This window comes from Etheostoma cragini, chromosome 1, assembly GCF_013103735.1.
Source record: "Etheostoma cragini isolate CJK2018 chromosome 1, CSU_Ecrag_1.0, whole genome shotgun sequence".
In the NCBI taxonomy this organism is placed as follows: Eukaryota; Metazoa; Chordata; class Actinopteri; order Perciformes; family Percidae; genus Etheostoma; species Etheostoma cragini.
In genome coordinates, this window is record NC_048407.1 from 19,281,458 (window position 1) to 19,301,762 (window position 20,305).

At 40.3% G+C, this 20,305-nt stretch overlaps 1 long non-coding RNA gene across 1 annotated transcript; it reads right to left on the minus strand.

Annotated features, from left to right (window-relative positions):
- Positions 1 to 5,106: 5,106 nt before the first annotated feature.
- Positions 5,107 to 15,584, minus strand: LOC117949406. Its single transcript, XR_004657686.1, has 4 exons — positions 15,487 to 15,584; positions 15,158 to 15,360; positions 5,449 to 5,531; positions 5,107 to 5,139 (listed from the first exon to the last, which is right to left on the minus strand). It is a non-coding gene; the product is annotated as an uncharacterized LOC117949406 (long non-coding RNA).
- Positions 15,585 to 20,305: the final 4,721 nt, after the last annotated feature.

The window sequence follows — 20,305 nt, forward strand, 5'->3', positions numbered from 1 at the left end:
TTGTCATCTTATATTGTGACTTTTTTCAACATCCTATGCTATGACTTTATCACTTTTTTGACATATTATATTATATATACATACTACTACTTTTTGATCACTTTGTGACCTACTATATTATAACTTTTTTTTGATATACTTACTATTATTTTTTTGTTACTTATTTTCAACATACTGTTTGCAACACTATGCCTTTTTGTAATTTTTTTTGCAACATGCTATACTGTGACTCTTTTTAGACATGCTTTACTATTTTTACTATTTGACATTCTACACTATGACTTTTTGATTACTTTTTCAATAAACTATTCTACGACTTTGTTTGACATGCTCTACTAGGACTTTATCACTTTTATCGACATACTCTATTATGACTTTTTTCAACATACTATATTACTACTGTTTGATCATGTTTTTCAACATACTATACTGTGACTTTTTCAAAAAAAAATTCAACAGTGTACTACAACTTTTTGACACACTTATGTTTTTGTCACTTATTTTCGACATACTATTTGCAACACTATGCCTTTTTGTCATTTTTTTACAACATGCTATACTGTGATTCTTTTTAGACATGCTTTACTATTTTTACTATTTTTGACATTCTACACTATGACTTTTTGATTACTTTTTTCAATAAACTATTCTACGATAACTTTCAATCAATTTTATCGACATACTATATTATGACTTTTTTCAACATACTGTAGGCTACAACTACTTTTTGATCACTTTTTTCAACATATTATACTATGACTTTATACAACATACTATAGCTTGATTTTTTTTGGACATGCTTTACTATGATGCTTTTCAGTTTTTTTTCAACACACTACATCATGACTTTTCATCACTTTTTTTCAATGTGCTATACTATTACGTTTTTTTCATTTGTTAATTGAGAGATTTTGGTCTATTTTCCTTTCATGTTTCTTCTACCCTAATAGAAATAAAACTTCCAAAATACACACACACACATATATATACATATATATATGGTATTTGTTTTAGACTGCATCTGTTTATCTGTATATTTCTTCTAAAGACTCTTTCACTAACTCTGCCTTGTCAAATGTATGCATATTAGCAAATTTGAATTAGTTAACACCTAATTTGCATATCAATGTGGCAATTGTGATGTAGCTATTAGACACAGATATAGAGTACCAAATACAGACTATTAGTGACTACATTAGTGACTCCATTAAGTACAGAACCTCAGCCTGTACGGCCATGATGCCTGTGCTACCTTATAACACAAGCTTAAGCAGAAGTTAATTATTTGTTTTGTCTGTAGGATAATTAACTGTAAACTTGAGGCATTGGCTGCTTAGTCTTTTGTTCATCACCACTCACCTCCACACAAGCCAAGAACATGAGAGAGAGAGAGAGAGAGAGAGAGAGAGAGAGAGAGAGAGAGAGAGAGAGAGCGAGCAAGAGCAAGAGCACGACGAAGTCTCATCTCCCAACCTGATATTTAGATATCATAATCAATAAATACATTTGTTTTACAAGGAAGCTGTGTGCAAACAGGAATTTATGGTCTATATATATTAATTAGTAACAGATAAAAAAAACATGCATCCAGTAAAAAGAGAACTTTCTTTTCTTTTTTTAAGATTAGTTTTTGGGCATTTTAGGCCTTTATTTGGATATCAGAGCTTAGACTTGAAATGGGTGAGAGAGGGGGAATGACATGCAGTAATAGGCCGCAGGTTTGAGTTGGACCCTGTTGCCGCCGCGTTGAGGAGTCATCCTCTGTATATGGGCTTCCAGGTGAGCTAACCAGGCGTTAAAAAAAAGGGCATTTTCTCTCGAGGAAGAAAAAGGGCAGGTGCTCAAGCCCCTTTTGATGTCTATGTGTGTCTTGGTTGCACAGTGGCTCAGTGGTTAGCAATGCTCCAACTACACCAGCAAGTAAGTAGTGGACACCGTGACCCACCCAGGCTCGGTCTTTTTGTACAGAGTTTGCATGTTTGTCAAGGCTTTCTTTGACATATGTATTTGTATCATATCCGTATTATACATATGTATAATAAAAAAAATCCAGCCAATTGAAATATCAATATGTTTAGAAAAGCTTTCAAGTGCGGTGATGATGCCGTCATAAAATTGATACCACATAGTGTTAAGGCATTTTTTAGCTTTCTTCAAGGGGAAGAATACCAAGGCTATTTCAGTTCATCTCAGTAGCAAGTAAACAAAAAGGTATGATTATTAAACATCAAAGCCAGTGCAAGGCTTGATTACAGCTGGAAGGATGAGCTACTGTTCTCTTATACACCTCACTTTTCCCCAGACAGAAAAATTACAATTACAGGCAGTAATATGACCAAAAACACCTTACAATTAATTTTCAGAAAAAAATATTCATACAGTATATTGTGTGTATTTGTGTATTTATAAAAACAATAATATTTAAACCTCTCACCTTTCAGTAAAATTTGCCGTTTTGAAACCAAAATAGGTGACCTGCATCACCAGTTTCTTTCTCTGGGAAGGTAGGGAAATACTATTACCTGATTGGTTTAGAAGCAGTTTGCTTTGCGCATGTTGAGCAGATCGTGCACACAACAAGAGGTGCAGACACAGACAGTTAAAGAAGTGGACCAACAGATTCCATTGTTCTGGACGGAAACCAGTGAAGGAAAATAGAGGCACTTTTCTGGTGATGGCTAAGCATTATTGCGCAGCCTCCAACTGAGCTTGATGACGAATTGTGACGTGGGCAACTTGTCTGAAAGTTGTAAGTCTTCTGGTAGCTGTGCCAAGAGAATGATGCTAACTTCAGGGGATGGCTTTGTAGCATTAAATTGGCGCCATGGGATCTACGCTAAGAGAGGAGAGTCTTACCCCCTTGGGTGCAGACCGTCAGAAGCTAAAAGCTAAAATTAGCTACCTGACTGAATTTGGTGAGTGATGGTGTCAATAATTTTAATATTTTCTGGTATATCTAAGTTACCCAGGAGCTCTGTTGACATAGGGTTAGCTAACGTTAGCTACAGCTTGATGAAATGAGTTCTTAAACACAGCAGGAGAGAATGCAACGTTGGCCAGCTAAAGCTCCAGTGGAAAATTATTAGCTAAGGCTACTGTCAACGTTAGCCTAAAATCAGCTAGATATTGTTATTAAAGTTAGCTGCTAGCAGATATGGCAGAGTAACAAAGTTCCTTACACAGCGAGCAAGCGCCCGCGACAAATGGAGAAGAAAGTAATAGAAAAGAAAAAGAGACAAGCTGTCCAGAGGATAATCAGTTGAGATTGTGTGTGTGCATCTTTGAGAACTGTAAATCATATAACTTATGTTGTCATTTGTGGTGCCCTTACGTGATATATTGTAAATGTTAGACCCAGTGACAGGCTGGCATGAAATGGCTTGCATAATTCTTCGAGCGGAGGTCATAATATTTCTGACTCATATCTGAAGTTAAGCTTCTCCAGCTCTCCCCAAGTTGGCAAAAGATGCATCTCAAAATGCATCAGAGCTTCTAACCTTTCTCACCCCATCCCTGTTTTCATGCCTGGTGGGTGTGTGTGTGTGTGTGTGTGTGTGTGTGTGTTTATATATTTCTTCTTGTGGTCCAATCATTCAAGATTGTAATACCAGGTCAAAATGGAGCCTCTCTACATATCTATATGTTTATGTCTTTCTCTGTCAATATATCTGTCTGCTGTAAAGAAAAAGTGGCACATAGAGCCAAAACATTTGAGCCCCTGTCATTTCTTACTCTTTAATTCATAACCTTTATCCCTTTTTCACTTTTTTTAGCTATTTATACTGCTTCAGCTGCTTTCCAACTCATTCATTACTCTTTAAGTTACTTCATCCAAATTAAAACTGGCAATTCAGTTTTGCATCAGCCTTTACAAAAACTTTCAAACCATATTGGTATTGTTCCACTTTTTTTAGAACCATTTCCACTTTTACACATTTCCCTAAAACTTTATCTTTTACACATTTCCTAATTTGAACCACCCATTTCCCATCTTACCGACTCATTCATTTCTCTTTCAGTTACTTTATCCAAATTAAAGACTTGCAGTTCCGCGTAGCGTCAACTTTTTCATAAAACCTTAAAACATTCCTTTTTTGTCTGATAAATTATTGGTAATATTAAACATTTAAATGAAATTCATACTAATTAAAACGATTCCCACTTGTCCAACTATTCTCACTTGATTGCTGGCATAATTGCGGCAGAAGAAAGTGAAGTCTTTCTTCTTCTGCAATTATGCCAGCAATGCAGTACAGCTTTAGCAATTTATCTTTTCAGAAAATGCATTTTCTAGTCCCAAGAGAGCCTGGGTCTGTCGGAAGTTTTCTTAAAGAAGGTTTTTCCTCACCACTCAAGGTTTCTGCCTAAAAGGAAGTTTTCCTCACCACTTTTGCACCGAATGCTTGCTCGTGGGAAATTGTTGGGGCTTTGTCAATTAAAGAGTGTTGTCTAGACCTATTCTATCTGTAAAGTGTCTTGAGATAACTCTTGTTATGATTTGATACTTTAAATGAAATGGATCTGAATTGAATTAATTACCTGTGTTCTACCACGTCTCTGGTCATGAAAGATGCAGAGGTTTGTTTTCTATACGTCGGGTAGAATTAATCTCTCTCTGTTAATCTAGTTTGTTTGGTTGCTGCTTCCACGGCTGCAGCACATTGTTTTTGCGTGTTTGCATTTCATGCCTGGCAACCCGGGCGTCAAAATGGACAGCTGACAAAACACAAACAGACATTCCGTCCGGGAATGGAAATTTTCATGGAGAAAATACTGGCTTTGGCATAGTTGTTGAAGAATATGGACTTTATGAAGCTGGATTTTATGTTTCCTTAATATCTGATAACACATTGTGGTCTTTTTTTGGATTTAATACATAAAATGAGTAAATACATTATATCACATATCAGACCTTTAATAATGCTAAATGTTGATATTATGCTTAAGCATAGTTTGAAGTTTGTGTGATGGCCTAACACACTGTATATAAAATGAAAACAAAAGATAAGATTTTACATTGCACAACATTTGTAGATTTTTCAAGTGACTTTTTCATCAGTGTGCATACCTGGATCTCCTCCTCTTCTCATCAAGCTCAGCTTGAGTCCTGACCTCAAATTTCAGAGGTTCCACACCCTCCTGTAGGTGGATTAACACAAACACATGCATGTGCACAAACACACACACTGCACTGTATTTCACACACTGCATTTGAGCGTAAAGCACATAAATATAACTCTCCTCTGTCTACTTTCTCTTTCTTGACGGAGATGGATGATTTTCGTGCTTTGCTCTTTCATGCTCAGTGCTGGTTTTTCATTTGCTTGCCTGCAGCAATGTATGGATATGATAAAATGTGCATTAGCTATTGTTGGGATAGAAACCAATTACTGTGCAACAGCAGAGAGACCTCAGCAGTAATGTGGTTTGTAGCAAGGCTTGACTTACGTACCAGGACCAGTTGGTTGACAGTGGAGAGCATCTTGTGGATACGAGACCCGTGTGACTAAACACAAAACCTCTACCTTGGACTGTACCAGAGAGGGAGGAAAACAGAGACAGGGAGTAAAAGACGTAGACATTGCCATTAACATAAAAAAAAACACGTCTTCAACATACAGCTGCTGCTCTACTGTGCTTCTGTTTTTACAGACCCATATTTAAAGTACAAGGCCTGAAAGGAAGAGACACAAGGGCAGCAAGAAGCAAGAGGACATTTAAAAGACTATTTGCCGGGTCGTCAATTGAGATTCAAATCGTATGTGACACACACTGCGGAAAAACAGTCTCACAAGGATCCACATAAATAGGAGGTTTAAAAATATATTTCCTTCGAAAAATACTAAGATTTACAAATGATGAAATATGAGTTACAAATTAGTGGCAGAGAAACAATATACATTTACAGATACAAATCACTCTGCATTGATTTGTGCATTGTTTACAGATACAAGTCATTCTGCATTCATTTGTGCCTTGTGTTTACAGATACAAATCACTTTGCATTTATTTGCACACTGTGTTTCACAAGTTGCAAGTTCATATGAGACTGTTTAAGCAGCATATAAAACATGCTGGGGAAATTGTATTCCATTATCAGGAAGGTGCACATCTTGAAGATGTTTTGGGAGAGGTAACGTTAATTAACTAGGGAAGACAAACCTTATTGTACAACAATTCAAACTATGAATCAACTGATGATCCTACCAGCACAAAAAAATATTGTCCTTAGTATTATGCACAGGGAGTGCAATATGGCAGAAACATGTCCCTTATCCAAGGGCCACCACCTCTTCACTGATTCTGAGCCAAGATATTGCCAATGCCATTAACACTGCCTGCCCAGCTCCTCCCTTTGCTAGGTGATGAAGCCATTTTTAATAAAGATTATGCATTTGCCTTACTTAGCATTTCACTCAATATCAGTTTGCATATAACTAGACAAGGAGCTTTATCTCTACCACTGTGGCTGCCAGCTTCTTTCTGTGACACATTTGGTGGCACTCAAAAAATATTATTCTGGTGTGGACTTACTTCACAGACTTTATTCAAATAAAAATATATATACTTTGTGATTAATAAAAGCCTGTCAGTGGCTACCTTGTTGTGTCACTTGTTCCCCCAGCTTCAACCCCACAGCCATTTCCTTCTAGTCAGGGAAAACGTAGGCTATGAGCACACCACCGCCATCCCAATGACCTTTCCACAAGTCCAGGGAGCACTCAATGCAGAGGAGAGGCAATAAAAGTAATGAAAGAAGCAAAGGCAATTAAAGTGGTGTGTGTGAGGGGAGCGTGGCGGAGATGAGCCTAACTGGAGGCAGCCCTGGAATGCTCTACAGCTCCACATACCCCATAATCCCTGTGTGATCGCAGAGCAACCGGGGTGTGCTCCGAGTCTGATCATCCTCTCGCAGCATTCACCAGCTAATCTGTGCAAAAGGACAACCATGCACATATGCTACACAGACGAACACACACACACACACACACATACACAAACGAAATCCATTCAACAATACACACATTGCTGCAGTCACTACTAGCGTAATTATTATAGGCTGAGTACAATATGTACTGCACCACAAAATAAGGATCTACTAAAAATTAATTACCAAACAAAAACACTGTCAGGCACAAATACACACACGTTTAGTTCTATAAAATGAGTTGCTTTCCTCCTGCCCTCTGCAGCGCAGTTTCCAGCGGCCAGTGGGAATCATTAATGCCCTTCCTCTGATACGGCCACACAACCAACAGCAATTATTTCTAAAAGCAAAAAGTGAAAACAGACAGCGAACGCACAAATATACACGGCACAAAATCATTATTTTTTTGTTAGGCTGGCTGTGTGGGGGTTGAGGAGGTGGCAGCGACTTGGACTTCATTTTGTTGAGCGGAGTTTACTGACCGCAAAATGACAACGATGCTTTTCCTAAACCAATTAAGAGACTGCAGTGCTGCTGTTACCATGTGACATTGACAGCACTTAAGGAGGCTGACGCCAGGCCTTAGAGATAAGCCAGAGATGTGCTTTTGGCTCAGGAGTCAACGCACACACACACACACACACACACACACACACACACACACACACACACACACACACACACACACACATCAATGCGTGCACAGTCACACACATCAGTCAATGGAATGGCACTGTAGAGCAGAGAGCAAGTAACAATGGGTACACCTGAAGCTCCAGACCAATAAAAAATATATAACTAACAAAATAATAATACATGATGTTCACAGTATTCAGGTTCTGACTGGCTAAAATAAAATAAACTTTCCAGCTGGTAGTATCAGGACGCATTAAACCTACATCCAGGCATTGAGTCAAGTACAAGACGTCAGTATCTAATCAGCTTTAGGAATACAGAAAAAGGGCAAAGCTACAAGTCTTTCCTTTTCTTGACAATAGAATCGGATCTTGCCGGTAGGGTACAATTATTGAATAGTGTTACCTGTGGAGGTTGTGACTCTTTGTGGTCCACACTAATGACCAGAATGGTCTGTAAACGAGCTAGCGTTGTGCCCTATTCTTTGCTCTGACTATGTTAAAATAATACCCACTGTTCAGAAAGGAGACAAGACTCCTTTTCCTTCCTATTATGGAGCACTCACATGATGGTGGTGCTCTGAGCTTAAAGGTCATTGGCTGGCCAAAGTGCTGCATAAAGATAATAAAAAGAGCTGGTGTGTACTAGGCTTGATCAGGATCAATTGTGGTCCTGACTAGTGGTCTTTAGGCTGATTATCTCTTTGTTTCCTCTTTTTTCAGTGCTTTGTCCCCTCCCGCTATCCATCCCTCTGTAAAATGGAAACTCCTATGCTTCAGATTGGACCAGGAAGATGTAACACCCCATGATTTCTCTCCACACACACACACACACACACACACACACACACACACACACACACACACACACACACACACACACACACACACACACACAAACAAACAAACAAACAAACAAACACACACACACTCAACATCTTTACATCTATGAAGATTGTTTTAGTTTTTGTGTTGTATGAGCTTTTTTTGAGTTGGAGAATTGTTTACCTATTTGATGCCTATTCAGATTTGTCCCTAATCTGGTAAAATGAATAACAACATGATACAAGTTTCTGCAACACAAGTATATACATTAGTATAAGATTTACCCTCTTCTTGTGTTTCGAGTTTTATTTAGTAGTTTTTAGTGGTGCAGACCGGTCTAACTTGCTGGTACTCAGAAGGGTTCAAATCTAGTGACTGTGAAATCCACAGCATATGATTCACTTCCTTTCCATACTATTCAAACTTTCAGTGACTTTATTTTGTCAACCCATCTGAAGCGTCTGACAAAAACTCCTACATAAAGAGGCTCAAACTACTTTCAAATTCATCCAACGATACTAGTTGCTAGCCGTACGCTAGAGTAAATTGCTCCAAAACAAAGAATCTATAATCTTCACCGTTTTTTTGCCTGCCAAACAACCATTGCCTGATTGTACATCATCACAGGCATTCTTATTGCAGAATGGTAAGTAGTTAGCATGAATTGCCTTTTCAGATTGTATAGTTTTTTATAAAAGATAAAAAAGGCAATAAAAACATTGTTAATAAATATATGCAAAGGAAAATAGCTATACTCTGGCCTTTTGACTGGTGTTTTCCAGCTCTGCTTTGCAACGCTGCAGCTGAACCACACCTACCTCTGTATACTCTGCAGCTATGTCACAAACTGAAACTGCTTAACCTCCTCCAGCAGCTACAGAGAGAGATAATGGGCAGCTGTAATCATCTTCCCTTATCAGTTTCCCTATCTCATCAAGCTGCATGGGTGTTGGAGATCACGTAGGACTAAGTTTGACAGTCACGTTCCATCTTAACTCTGTGGCGGAGATTTAAAGCACATAGGTGGGCAGATGAAAGATACCCCTTATATGCATGAAAGAGATCAAATTGGGATTAAGAAGATTAATTTCAGATGGTAATTGAGGGAGAAACTTTTTCATCAGATGTATCTAACTTTCTAAAATATGTCAAATGTGATGTGATTTAATTTGCTAACAGATGAATGGTTGGTAAATTGCTGTGCTTCAGGCTTGTGTCCCTTTGGTTGGTGTAAAAGTATATATCATCAAACTTCGGAACTCTGACTCATTTCTCTTGGCTTCCTCTGAGGTTAAAAAATAATTACTAGTTTTGAAACACAAATTCAGGCTGAAACTAATTCAATTTGTGAGCATGGCTAGAGGGTGGTTCTGAGTGGTGTATGAACGTAAAAGCGAGGCATCAAGCATGGGGGAACAATCCCCCCTCAGAGATGACAAAATGACCTTGGAAATCACACAGTTCAGACACTCATATGGGAGCATGAATTCAAACCATGATGCATGTTTTAAAGTCTAGTACTGCTGGGTGTTACACATCAGATAAACACTGACCAGTGTGTTCTCTTCTTATTAACATAAATATCTACTGATGCAGATTGATGTGTACATGGGTGACCTACATAACACATTACCTGATTAGATGTACTGTAATGACATTTATTTCTGTAAATGTTTTGATTTTGGGTGGACCGGTTGATAGATATTTCCTCAATTTCTCACTCATCTACCACATGTTCTACTGGTTATACTGAGCAAGATGTTAAAAACTAATTACAAATTTTGAAATAAAAATATATGTCTTAAAACATATAGCATGGGGGGTTGCGCAAATTATGATGGGGAAACAAAGTTCAGCAAGTCAATGCAAAATATTAAATCCAATAATTAATTCCAGCAAAGTTGGAAAAAGGATACAAGGTTTCATATTTTCGAGTATTTCTGAAACTATGTTTGAACTCCCTGTCCGCTTCTAGTTATGTTTGTTATGTTCTAGTATGTTTCTCTCTGATCTGTTGTTTCTGCTTCCTGTCTTGTTTTATGGTACATGAGACAGGTCCCAGGTTGCTCTTGACGCTCTCACACAGGCCTACAAAGTTTTCATTCAAAGTAGCTCACTGAATTGTAAGCATTTACATTTTTAAATTGGCCGGGAGCCAGTAGAAAATCAAATATATCCATCCTTTTAATAGAACATTTAATGCATGCAATTCAAATGAAAAAAACAAAATGTATTTACATAATTTTTTTAACGTAGTGTCACGGTTTCAGCAGGAGGACCAAATGTAAGACTCTTTCAGGCAAATGTGCAGAACAAACACACAACAAACAAACGAACAAACACTTTATTTTGACTCTGCAACATTGAAACTAACAATTGCACACCTACAAACAAACAGGACTCTCAAAAGAACCTACAGAGAGACGAACCGACAAGAGACAAAGTAACGGAGGACTGTAGAAATACACAGACCAATCAAGAGAAAGGATTGGACAAGACAGTAACGAGGAAGAGGGGATAGTACAAACGGAGGGAACCTAACGTCACAACAGGGAACAGGTGGGAGCAGAACTGGAGTGAAACTAAAACAAGACAGAAAGTGCAGATGTTAATGTTGTCAAGAATTACCAAAAGAATTCAGGGTAGAGTGAATGGAATCTTTGGCTCAAAAGCCAATAGTGCCGGGATTAAGTGAATTGAAGATGAAACGATTTAAATCCTGATAAGATACAAGCAGATAAAACATGCACAACTGAACCAAGAGTGTGTTTACAGAGCAGTACACTGAGACAGTTGCTTCAATCAATATATTGATGTTTTGTAATAGGCTCTAAATGACTGCCGTGCAGCAAACCTTCTCACTGCTTCTGCAATTCCTTCCCACACAAATATAAAACACCAGCTAAGATGACAGAGAAAAACTAAACTGAGTCAACTAGATAACAATAACAAATCAGTAATCCATGTTTTGTTCAACCAGATAACCTTCAGCCTCTTTCCTCAGAAACTCCAGCTGAATCCATTGTCACAAATTTTTAAAACAATTCCTTCTGCAATCCTTTAAATGACAACCTCAAAAGTAGACACTGTATGAAAAACTACTGTTTTTCTGAAATGATACTAATATTAAACAGTAAACTGAAAACCGCAAAGTAAATCCATGTGTATATTAATATTAAACGTATTATTAACCCTTTTCAAACACATATCTTAATCGACTGCTTCTCCATTCAGCCCAGTCATAGGAAATTAAAGTGCTGTAAGTATGTCATGCATGGAACTAAATCAATAGACGTTTGTGCAAGTGTGACAGATTCAATCTGACCAGGCAGGGCTTTAACATTTAATGAGAGGATGTTTAGTAATTCTGCATGCACAGTGTTGTTTTGTACAGCAGGCCGTTTTGTAATGATGACGTGTCACTGGAGCATAGTGAGTGTGAGTGTGAGTGTGTGTGTGTGTGTGTGTCTGTGTGTGCATGCTCGCGTGTGTGCGTGCTTGAGCACCAATCAGGGCCTATTTCTTGCCAGGTAAGGCAACTCATTAAATACAAGAGGGCAGGCAAGCTTAGTCCCCTCTTTCCCTCCAACATTTACTAGGACCACAGCCATGGTACAGAGGCCTTACACACTCAGGGAGGCAAGTTGTATGGAAACAGAAAAGGCACAGAATAGGGAGAAAGATTAGGTTGGGGGTGGTACTTTATTAGTACATAAAACACTGCTTGTGAGCCCTTTGCACTGGACTGAGAGAATAAAGTTGGTTTAAAGATAAGGCGGAGAGGATACGGGATAGTTTAGAGAGTGCAGTCATCCCAACATGCTGTGTCACTGAGTCTGACTGTGTATGTGTGTCAGGAGCTGGTGGTGAGGGATACAGTAGGAAAAGCCCAGAGCCTTTCCATTGCTCAACTCCCTCTTCCATTGACAAGTGAGGTGCAGTAACAGCTAATCGATGGCTAGTGAATTCCCTGTGCAACCCCCTCGCCAGGCTGATCAATATTCCTGGCAATTAGAATCCCCTATCTGCATGGCTGTAGGGACATTGGGGTGGCTTGCCAGCCCACAAACACCCAATTTAGTCCACAGCCTATCACTTAATTACTAAATCCTCCCTAATGCCTATTGGCAGGTTGCGGGCGTCCTCACAGCAGCCCCAGTGGCTGAGTGAACATGAGACCTTTGGAAAGGTGCTGGTTAAGATGCTCCCATCCCATGTCAGCTGGCCAGTTAAACATCTGATTTCACACAAGGGCCCCGACCTGAAATGATCCGCCTATTGAGCGCCTGGCCCACACACAGAGCACATGGATGGTCTGGAATGGGAGGAATTGGATGGATGGGAGGGTGAGTGGATAGAGGGTACAGCACACAGAGTCAGAGTGATAAAACATCTTTTAGCCAATAGTTGAGTCTGTGAGCACAGAGTTTTTAAAGTCAGATGACTTCTGGATGTTTTTCATATTGAATATGAATAACATAAGATATAAATTAAATGCAGCCTCATGAGAATTCATATCTTAACAGATGCAAAGAGATTCAAATATTTCAGGTAATTACCATAGGTAATATAGTATACCTGTAGCTTTGCAGTTACTGCTCTGGAGCTGCTCAATCTTCAGCACCACTGCAGATGCCCACACCTGCTGACAACAAAGTTATCCTCCGAGCCTTTTCCTGGGCTGATATATGCACAGACATCTAAAATTAAAAATACACAAAAGTAACAGTATATGCACTCTCACACAAACCCACATCCTAAAGACACATTTGTCTCTGCAGCGCCGCTTTCCTGGTTTACAGTTTAAAGGGTGGTTGCCTGAAAGTGTTAACAAGATGTGTAGAGTTTTATTAAGTCACCTGCTAGGAACACTCACTTTTTAAACTAGTTCTACGTCTAGTATTTTGTTTTGGCCTTTGTCTTTTTCCTAACTTCACTTTCCCTGTATTCACTTTTTTGCATATCATTTTTTACCTGCATTCATATTTATATGCATATATTCATATGTTGTGTAGATCAGTTGTGTATTACACAAAATGCCTTAGGTTGTGAATTTATGGGCAGTTTCCTTGCAGGTGAGTGGCAGAAGCAGCTGCCACATCACACACACTCTGGTGACTGTCTCACACAATATATTAAAGCCAGCACTGTAGGCAAGGCTCCGAACTAACTTGTTTTACTAGTAGCACTGTAGCCCCAGTCAGGGGCACAGGGAGAAAACCTAAATTAAAAAACCTTAAATTAAACTGCAGTGCAATTTGTTTTCAGATTAAACTTGATTACTGATTAATGTTTGGTAATAAATGCAAACACTGAAATGTGCTGTTTTATTTTAATTATCAGTCACATTGTAATTGAATGGTGCTTAACAAATGCAGATTCTGAAATGTAATGTACTAAATTACTGCCGCTGCCTTATACAGGCTAGCCTCCCTCCCTCCCTCCTCTCTGTTTATTTTGTTAACACTAAAATAACAATCATATCTAAGGTGGTTAAACTTCCATGGAAAGGGGAGTCCTGTATCTATCTAACACCCAGTGCGGGAAACATTGAGTGGTGAGCGAGCCAGAGAGAGAGGAGCTCAAAACACAACTCAAAGCACTTTTTGTTGAGACAAGGTAAATAGTTATATATTTGATCATCCACTGTGTATTCAAACTCAAAATTAAAGTAACTTGTTGTTTGCTTATGGCCATTAAAAGCATTCCAAATGGATTTTTCTTTCATATATACAGTCTCCGCTTTCTGATATCCTCGCAGTTTTGGTGTTTATCCAAAGAAAATCCAGTCCTTTTTGTCTGAGACCAAGACAACACTAACTAAAAATGTGTCAATTTTGTGACAAGACCGAGTACTGAAAGCCTGACGAGGGCTACCCACCCGGCCCCGCCGACAGGTATTACTAGTAGCATCAAAGTGGGGGGGAAGAGAGGAGGGCTAACATTATGCTAAGGCTAACTCTTTATTGGCTATCACTGCGCAGCAATTTCCTCACAAACGTACGGTCTTTAGCAAACTAAATCAACCAACTTTGGCTGCTGTCACACTCATAAATAGATAAAGGATTGCAACATGGAAACATTTAAACATTGTAACATCATCGCTATGTAATAGCATGTGCATGTTTCGTGTTTGGCTGTGCTTGACCTTTAACGTCGGTAAGTGTGACAGGTGTAGACAATGTTACCCAAGAAGTTATTTGGCCCTCCCCCTCTCACACACATTGGCCAACTTTGGCAGACTCGTTCCCTCCTCGCAATGCTGTCTAATTTGCAGGTTGCACATATGTGTGTATAGTTGTAAAAATATTTTCAAAAAAAAAACGCATTTTCAGTCTGGAGCCCTGGGAGGCTAGCTGACCTGACAAAATCCTGTCAATGTCATTCCCCTTTGTCCCTCTCTCCCTGACTTATACAATTTCAATCATTTTCTCTTGGTTTCAATGTCTTTTTCATTTCATCATTTTGTCTTTTCAATAGCCTCCATTTTTAAAACAAAGAACAAAAAACAAAGAACAAAGAGACTGATCAGAAGCTGGCAGTAGAGCGGTTGTCGGACAACCTTCCCTCTAAAAGACTTTTTTTCAAGATTCAAGACATTTCTGCCCCATCTGACAATGACAAATGTCAGTAGAGGTAGAACAAAGGGATGAAGTGTAAAGCTGGGCCCACAGACACACTGTCTTCCAATTTTCTCACAAACCACTGAGAACTGTATGACAATACTTTCTCAGTCAGGTAGAGAAACAACTACACTGTTTCCCCATACCTTGAGCTCCTGCGTACGCAGCAGCAGCCAGACTGAGGGGAGGACATGCTGGGTTTCTGTGTGTTGAATCAGTGAGGTACTACAATCCATCTGTGGGCCTCCAGCTTCTTGCTGGTGTGCCTTCACAATCTCTCTTTACAGAGCTTCATGTATTTCCTACAGCTCCATCTCTGCCTAATGCAGTCTATTACTTTTCTGCCCTGCTGTGAAAAATGTGAAAGGAAATAATGAGTATAGTGTGTGAGATGTTTGTATGTGAGTTTAGGTGTTCAATTCATATGTAGAGAATGGCTCCTGACTGTAACATGACTTCATGTCCCAGATGGTACCTGCTTTTGCTCACTAGTTTGGCTCTGAGCAGCCTCCAGGTCCTGCTCCAGTGTGGTAACCTTTTGCTCTCAAAGTGTTACCTCCGCCTGCAGTCGATCCCCTGCCCCCTGAAGGTGCAGCACCTAAAGACAAAAATGCAAGCACTCAGTCAGGACACAACCTCACACAATATTACAGTATGTGGAGATAAAAAGTTTCATTTCATAAACTGGTTATTTTTTAGTAAGCAAATGCCAGTCTGTTTGAGCTGGTTGAGTCTGGAAACCTCTACTCAGCTGACACACCTCTGCCCAATGCACACTCAGCTCATGGATGCCTTGGGCACACTGCTGCAGGGCCCGGGGGAAAGCCTGCCAAAGAGTAAGATACAAATGCATGCTTGCACGCACGCACGGACGCACACATGCACGCACACACTTTCCTGTCACATACCCATGAAAATGGCCTGAGGTGAAGTAAGGATAGGTGCCCGGAGCTCTACATATCCTCTTGAAGGACAAAGCAGAGAAGCACCTGCCTTCCTCTGCCCCAAGCTATCTCCGCATCTGCTGCACTGCACTTAGCTGCCTGGCCCTAATTTGGTATTTCCACAAAGATGACATATGTATCAGGCAGAGCAGGAAATGACCTAGGTTGGGAGAGAAGAGCTTCCTGACAGGTGTCACCTCCAATCTGCACAGGCCTGCCTCTGAAGTGTTAACTATTCAATTAACCAGCACATCGCACTGAGTGGGTGCCAGCACCTAATTACCTCTGGGACCTTGCCTGTGAATGGAGTGAAATATGTGTGTGTGTGGATGACAGGTCACATCATGTTACTGTTAAAAGTTCTTCTCACTCTGAACCACCTCAACATTCAGATAAAATAAAGTATGTGGTTCAGAGCAGCAGTGCATTTGTCTGAGAGGGGCAGGGTGTTCGCTTCCATCCCCAGTCACTTCTCTCCCTATTTCCATCTCTCAGCACCAACCAAGAAAAAGGCATTCAGCTTTGAGTAAAATATGAGATATGAAAATAAAAACAGTGTCATTTAGCCATGTTTGAAAATTACTCCTGCCAAGCGGCCTCTCTATCTCACACCATTAAAATAACGAGGTGTCACTGAGCTCCGCTTCCATAGCTCCAATGTTGACACCCATCAAGACAAATCTATATTTCATGGCCACTTACAGATGTATAAATAGCCAAATGAGGTACGCTAACCATCTATAAAACGGCACTAAAAGGTTGCCAGAAGATGGCGAGTGTCATGAGCCAGTTGCACTGGTAATCAATCTGGGGAAAGAGGAGAGGAGAGAAGAGTAGGCTGCGTTGCGTGGGTAAGAGGCGAGGCACAACGTGGAGCAACAAGCAGGGCAGTAAATCACATCTGCACGGCCCGCTCGCCCCACTGACACACAGCCACTTCAACTGACATGGTGCTTGCTCAACAGCCTGATGGATCACCACACTACACTCCATTAAAGACAAACGTGCACGACAAGAACTGACATAACAAACAATTAGTCACTGCTGTGGGTATGGACTATACATGCTGAGGGCCTGCCTGGCGATCACGGCACTCACCACCTGGGCACTGAGGAACATAAGGTCCCTGGTTCTTTTGTGATATAATAGACTACATAATTGATAACTATCCGTATTCTCAATACAAACTACTTTTACTTTTAAGAAAAGTTCTCAGTGAAATTTTATTAAATTATATAGTAAACAGCAAAGGGGTTCACATATTGCATTCATTTACAGGTTGTCTTATTGAGAGAGGAGTTCATAGAAAGGTACTTTTATACAGACCTCTCAGATCAAAAATCAAGAGGACAAACACAACAACACAACTGGTTAACTGTCTTTGCTCAGTGTAACCCGCAGAAGGATTGTGTAAGACATTCAAATGTGTGTGTGATTAAGAAGTTTTGTATCACTAATCACGGACTGGCAAAAGAGGGCAAGATCCAGAGATTCCCATGCTTTGGACTGTTACAGGGAGGGCTGGGAACTAAAGAGCAGGACTAAGCACTTGGGGATATGTTGTGTCCGTTTACTGCACCCATGACCGTGTAGAAAATGAGTGTGAAAGTAAGTGTGTAGGTATCAGCACCTTTACACTTCAATCACAGACAGAGGTGAGCCCCCCCATCAGACCTTTAGCCACCTCTACTCCTCCACTATTGGGCTCCACTGGGCACCAACACCCATTATTTATCACACACACACATCTCTCCCTCAGCATGACTTTCCACTTTAGTCCATCAGTGCTTTGAGACGATGGCTCCTCTTTGTCTCCCCAGAGGGCTGTGTGTGCACACACACTTTTAAACAGTAGACAAATCCACAGATACATGCATATGTATGCACAGAAAACACACTCGAGCACACACACACACACAGTTGCTTTCTCTCATAAACATACACACAAGCAAACACATCAATACAGCCTGCCATTTATCAAAACATCAATCCATCCTTTTCTCTGAGTGAACCATGAAGTCCAATGCCTTTCTATAACATCAAATGTCCTCCCTGATTTTTTTTCCCTGCTCTAAAGGATTCTCTGTTGCCAGGCATGATGGCCTCTGCTCTTTTTACTGTTGAGCATGTTGTCTTGCGATGTTCCCAACTGCATAGCAGGTATGACTGCTACCAATGAGAATCAGCAAAAGTACTTATTGAGGTTGTCTCTCTGATAAGCATCTGTAAAAGAGGCAGATCACATCCCAGAGCGTACGTTTGTCTATAAAAGACCAACACTGTAACCTGACTGAATAAAAAGGAAAGATGGTAAAATATAGTTGACAACCATGAAAATCATCGCAATAACCTCCTGCAAAATGCCAAGGACCACCTCGCACTCTACTCTACACATAGCTGCCATCTGCATTTCACTGCACTGGCTGTTACAACACCTAACGCTCCCTTCTCTTCCTTCTAGCTAATCTGCCTGACTGTTTTAGCAACATTCAAACCACATTCAACCCACCCCACTGTGCTCACGACCCCCTATCCATTCAGCAGCAGAAGTAACTTTGAAAACTAATTTCTGAGTAGACTCCGAGTACACAGGAAGAACCTGGCACTTTTTTTACATTTTTAAATATGTATTTAATGTCTCTTTCTCACTCAATGTGCCCATATTGAAACTGAAAAGTTTAAAGTGAAACTGGCGCCATTGACTGATTATACAAGACACAAGTCACACTCTAACACTTTGAGAACAAAAAGCATACCTGCATACATGCACTTTAAGGAAACTTTTAGACATGAGTGCTGTGGGAGTGACCTGTGACCTGCAATCAGTCATGTCCTTGTGTGAAGCCTGTGGAGTGCTGTCCTGCTGGGTCAGCTAACTGAGGCGAGCCTGGTGCTTATCGAGCTGTTGAGGTTGGTGTGTCCCCTGTCTGGCTCCAAAACCTGCATTTGGCTTTTACATCCAAGTGAGAAGCACACAGAGGTTTACTCTAATTAGCAGATGCATTCAAAAAATTCAGGTATATCCTTACAGGATACACACTTTTGTGAAAGCCACATATAGCCCTGCTGTCTTATATAGAAACAGTTTAGTCGGTGTTGTCTTTACGTGTTTCTGTATCAGCCACCTAGTCCTAAGCCAGTCTCTGTGTCCTCCATGTCAGAGCCACTGTGCTATCATTGACCTGTTGTTGCAAACTGTCCTAGAATGCCTGGAGCTCAGTGCCAGGTCACTTTCTTGCTTTCTGCCTCCTTCTGGCTAGATCGCTCCAACAGCAACAGAACTGGCTATGCGACTGAATGCACAAGTATGCGTTTTGCTCTTGTACGTGTGTGTGTAAGTGCTGGGGCAGGTGGTGGGATGGAGCGCAAGCACCAGTGGGGATTCAGAGACAGACAGATGTGTACCTACCATTTCCCAACAGCTCCACTGGCACTTTAATGACACCAGCTCTAGTGTACATTAGATTATTAGACTCCAGAGTACAATATCCCAGACTGGATAATATTGTTTTTCCTCTGGCTGATGATGCATTACAAAAATAAGGAATGGTGTAACAGATGTCTCTCGGGGTAAAAATAATAAATCACACAGACTTCTAACATGGTTGAGAAATATGCGCCCACAAACACACCCACATTCCCGGAACGCTTCAGTGATTCATTTACTCTCTTTATTTCAACTGAGCAGCAAGCCGGGAGAGAGGAAATGAGAATGGGCAAAAAAGGGATTTGTTTGCATTTAACTTGCAAACATCATTAATGCATTATTACTAATTGTGTTGTTTTAAACGAGTGAAATCTGATAATGAGTTCATTAGCAACTCCATGTAATGATGACTCCCAGGGTTTTGAGAGAAAAAGAATGGGTGCCCAGATAGCTCACTTGGTAGAGTGTGCACCCATATATAGAGGTTTACTCCTTGACGCAGCGGGCCGGGTTTGACTCCAACCTGTGTCCCTTGGCCGCATGTCACTCCCCCCATTGGTCTCCCTGCTCATGTCCTCAGCTGTCCTGTCAAAATAAAAGCCAAAAATGAATAAATACAGAGACAAAGAGTGTATATGAATGTGTGAGAGAAAGTGTGACGAGGCAGAGGAAAGAACCCAAGCACTGAGGCTGTCTGTAAAAACACTATTTAGATAGGCACAAAAAACAAAAAAAGGAAGAAAATTATACATACAGAAAAGACACAGCCAAAGGCTGAACAGGATAAATGGAATAATAAAAAGGGGAACAGACATGGCCAAAGAGGTGTGTGTGTATCATTTTCTAAATTTGTGTGGTGTCCTCTCTATTGCGGAAGTGGACTGCTTGAGAAGGAGAGAGGTATAATCCATAACATGGCATCT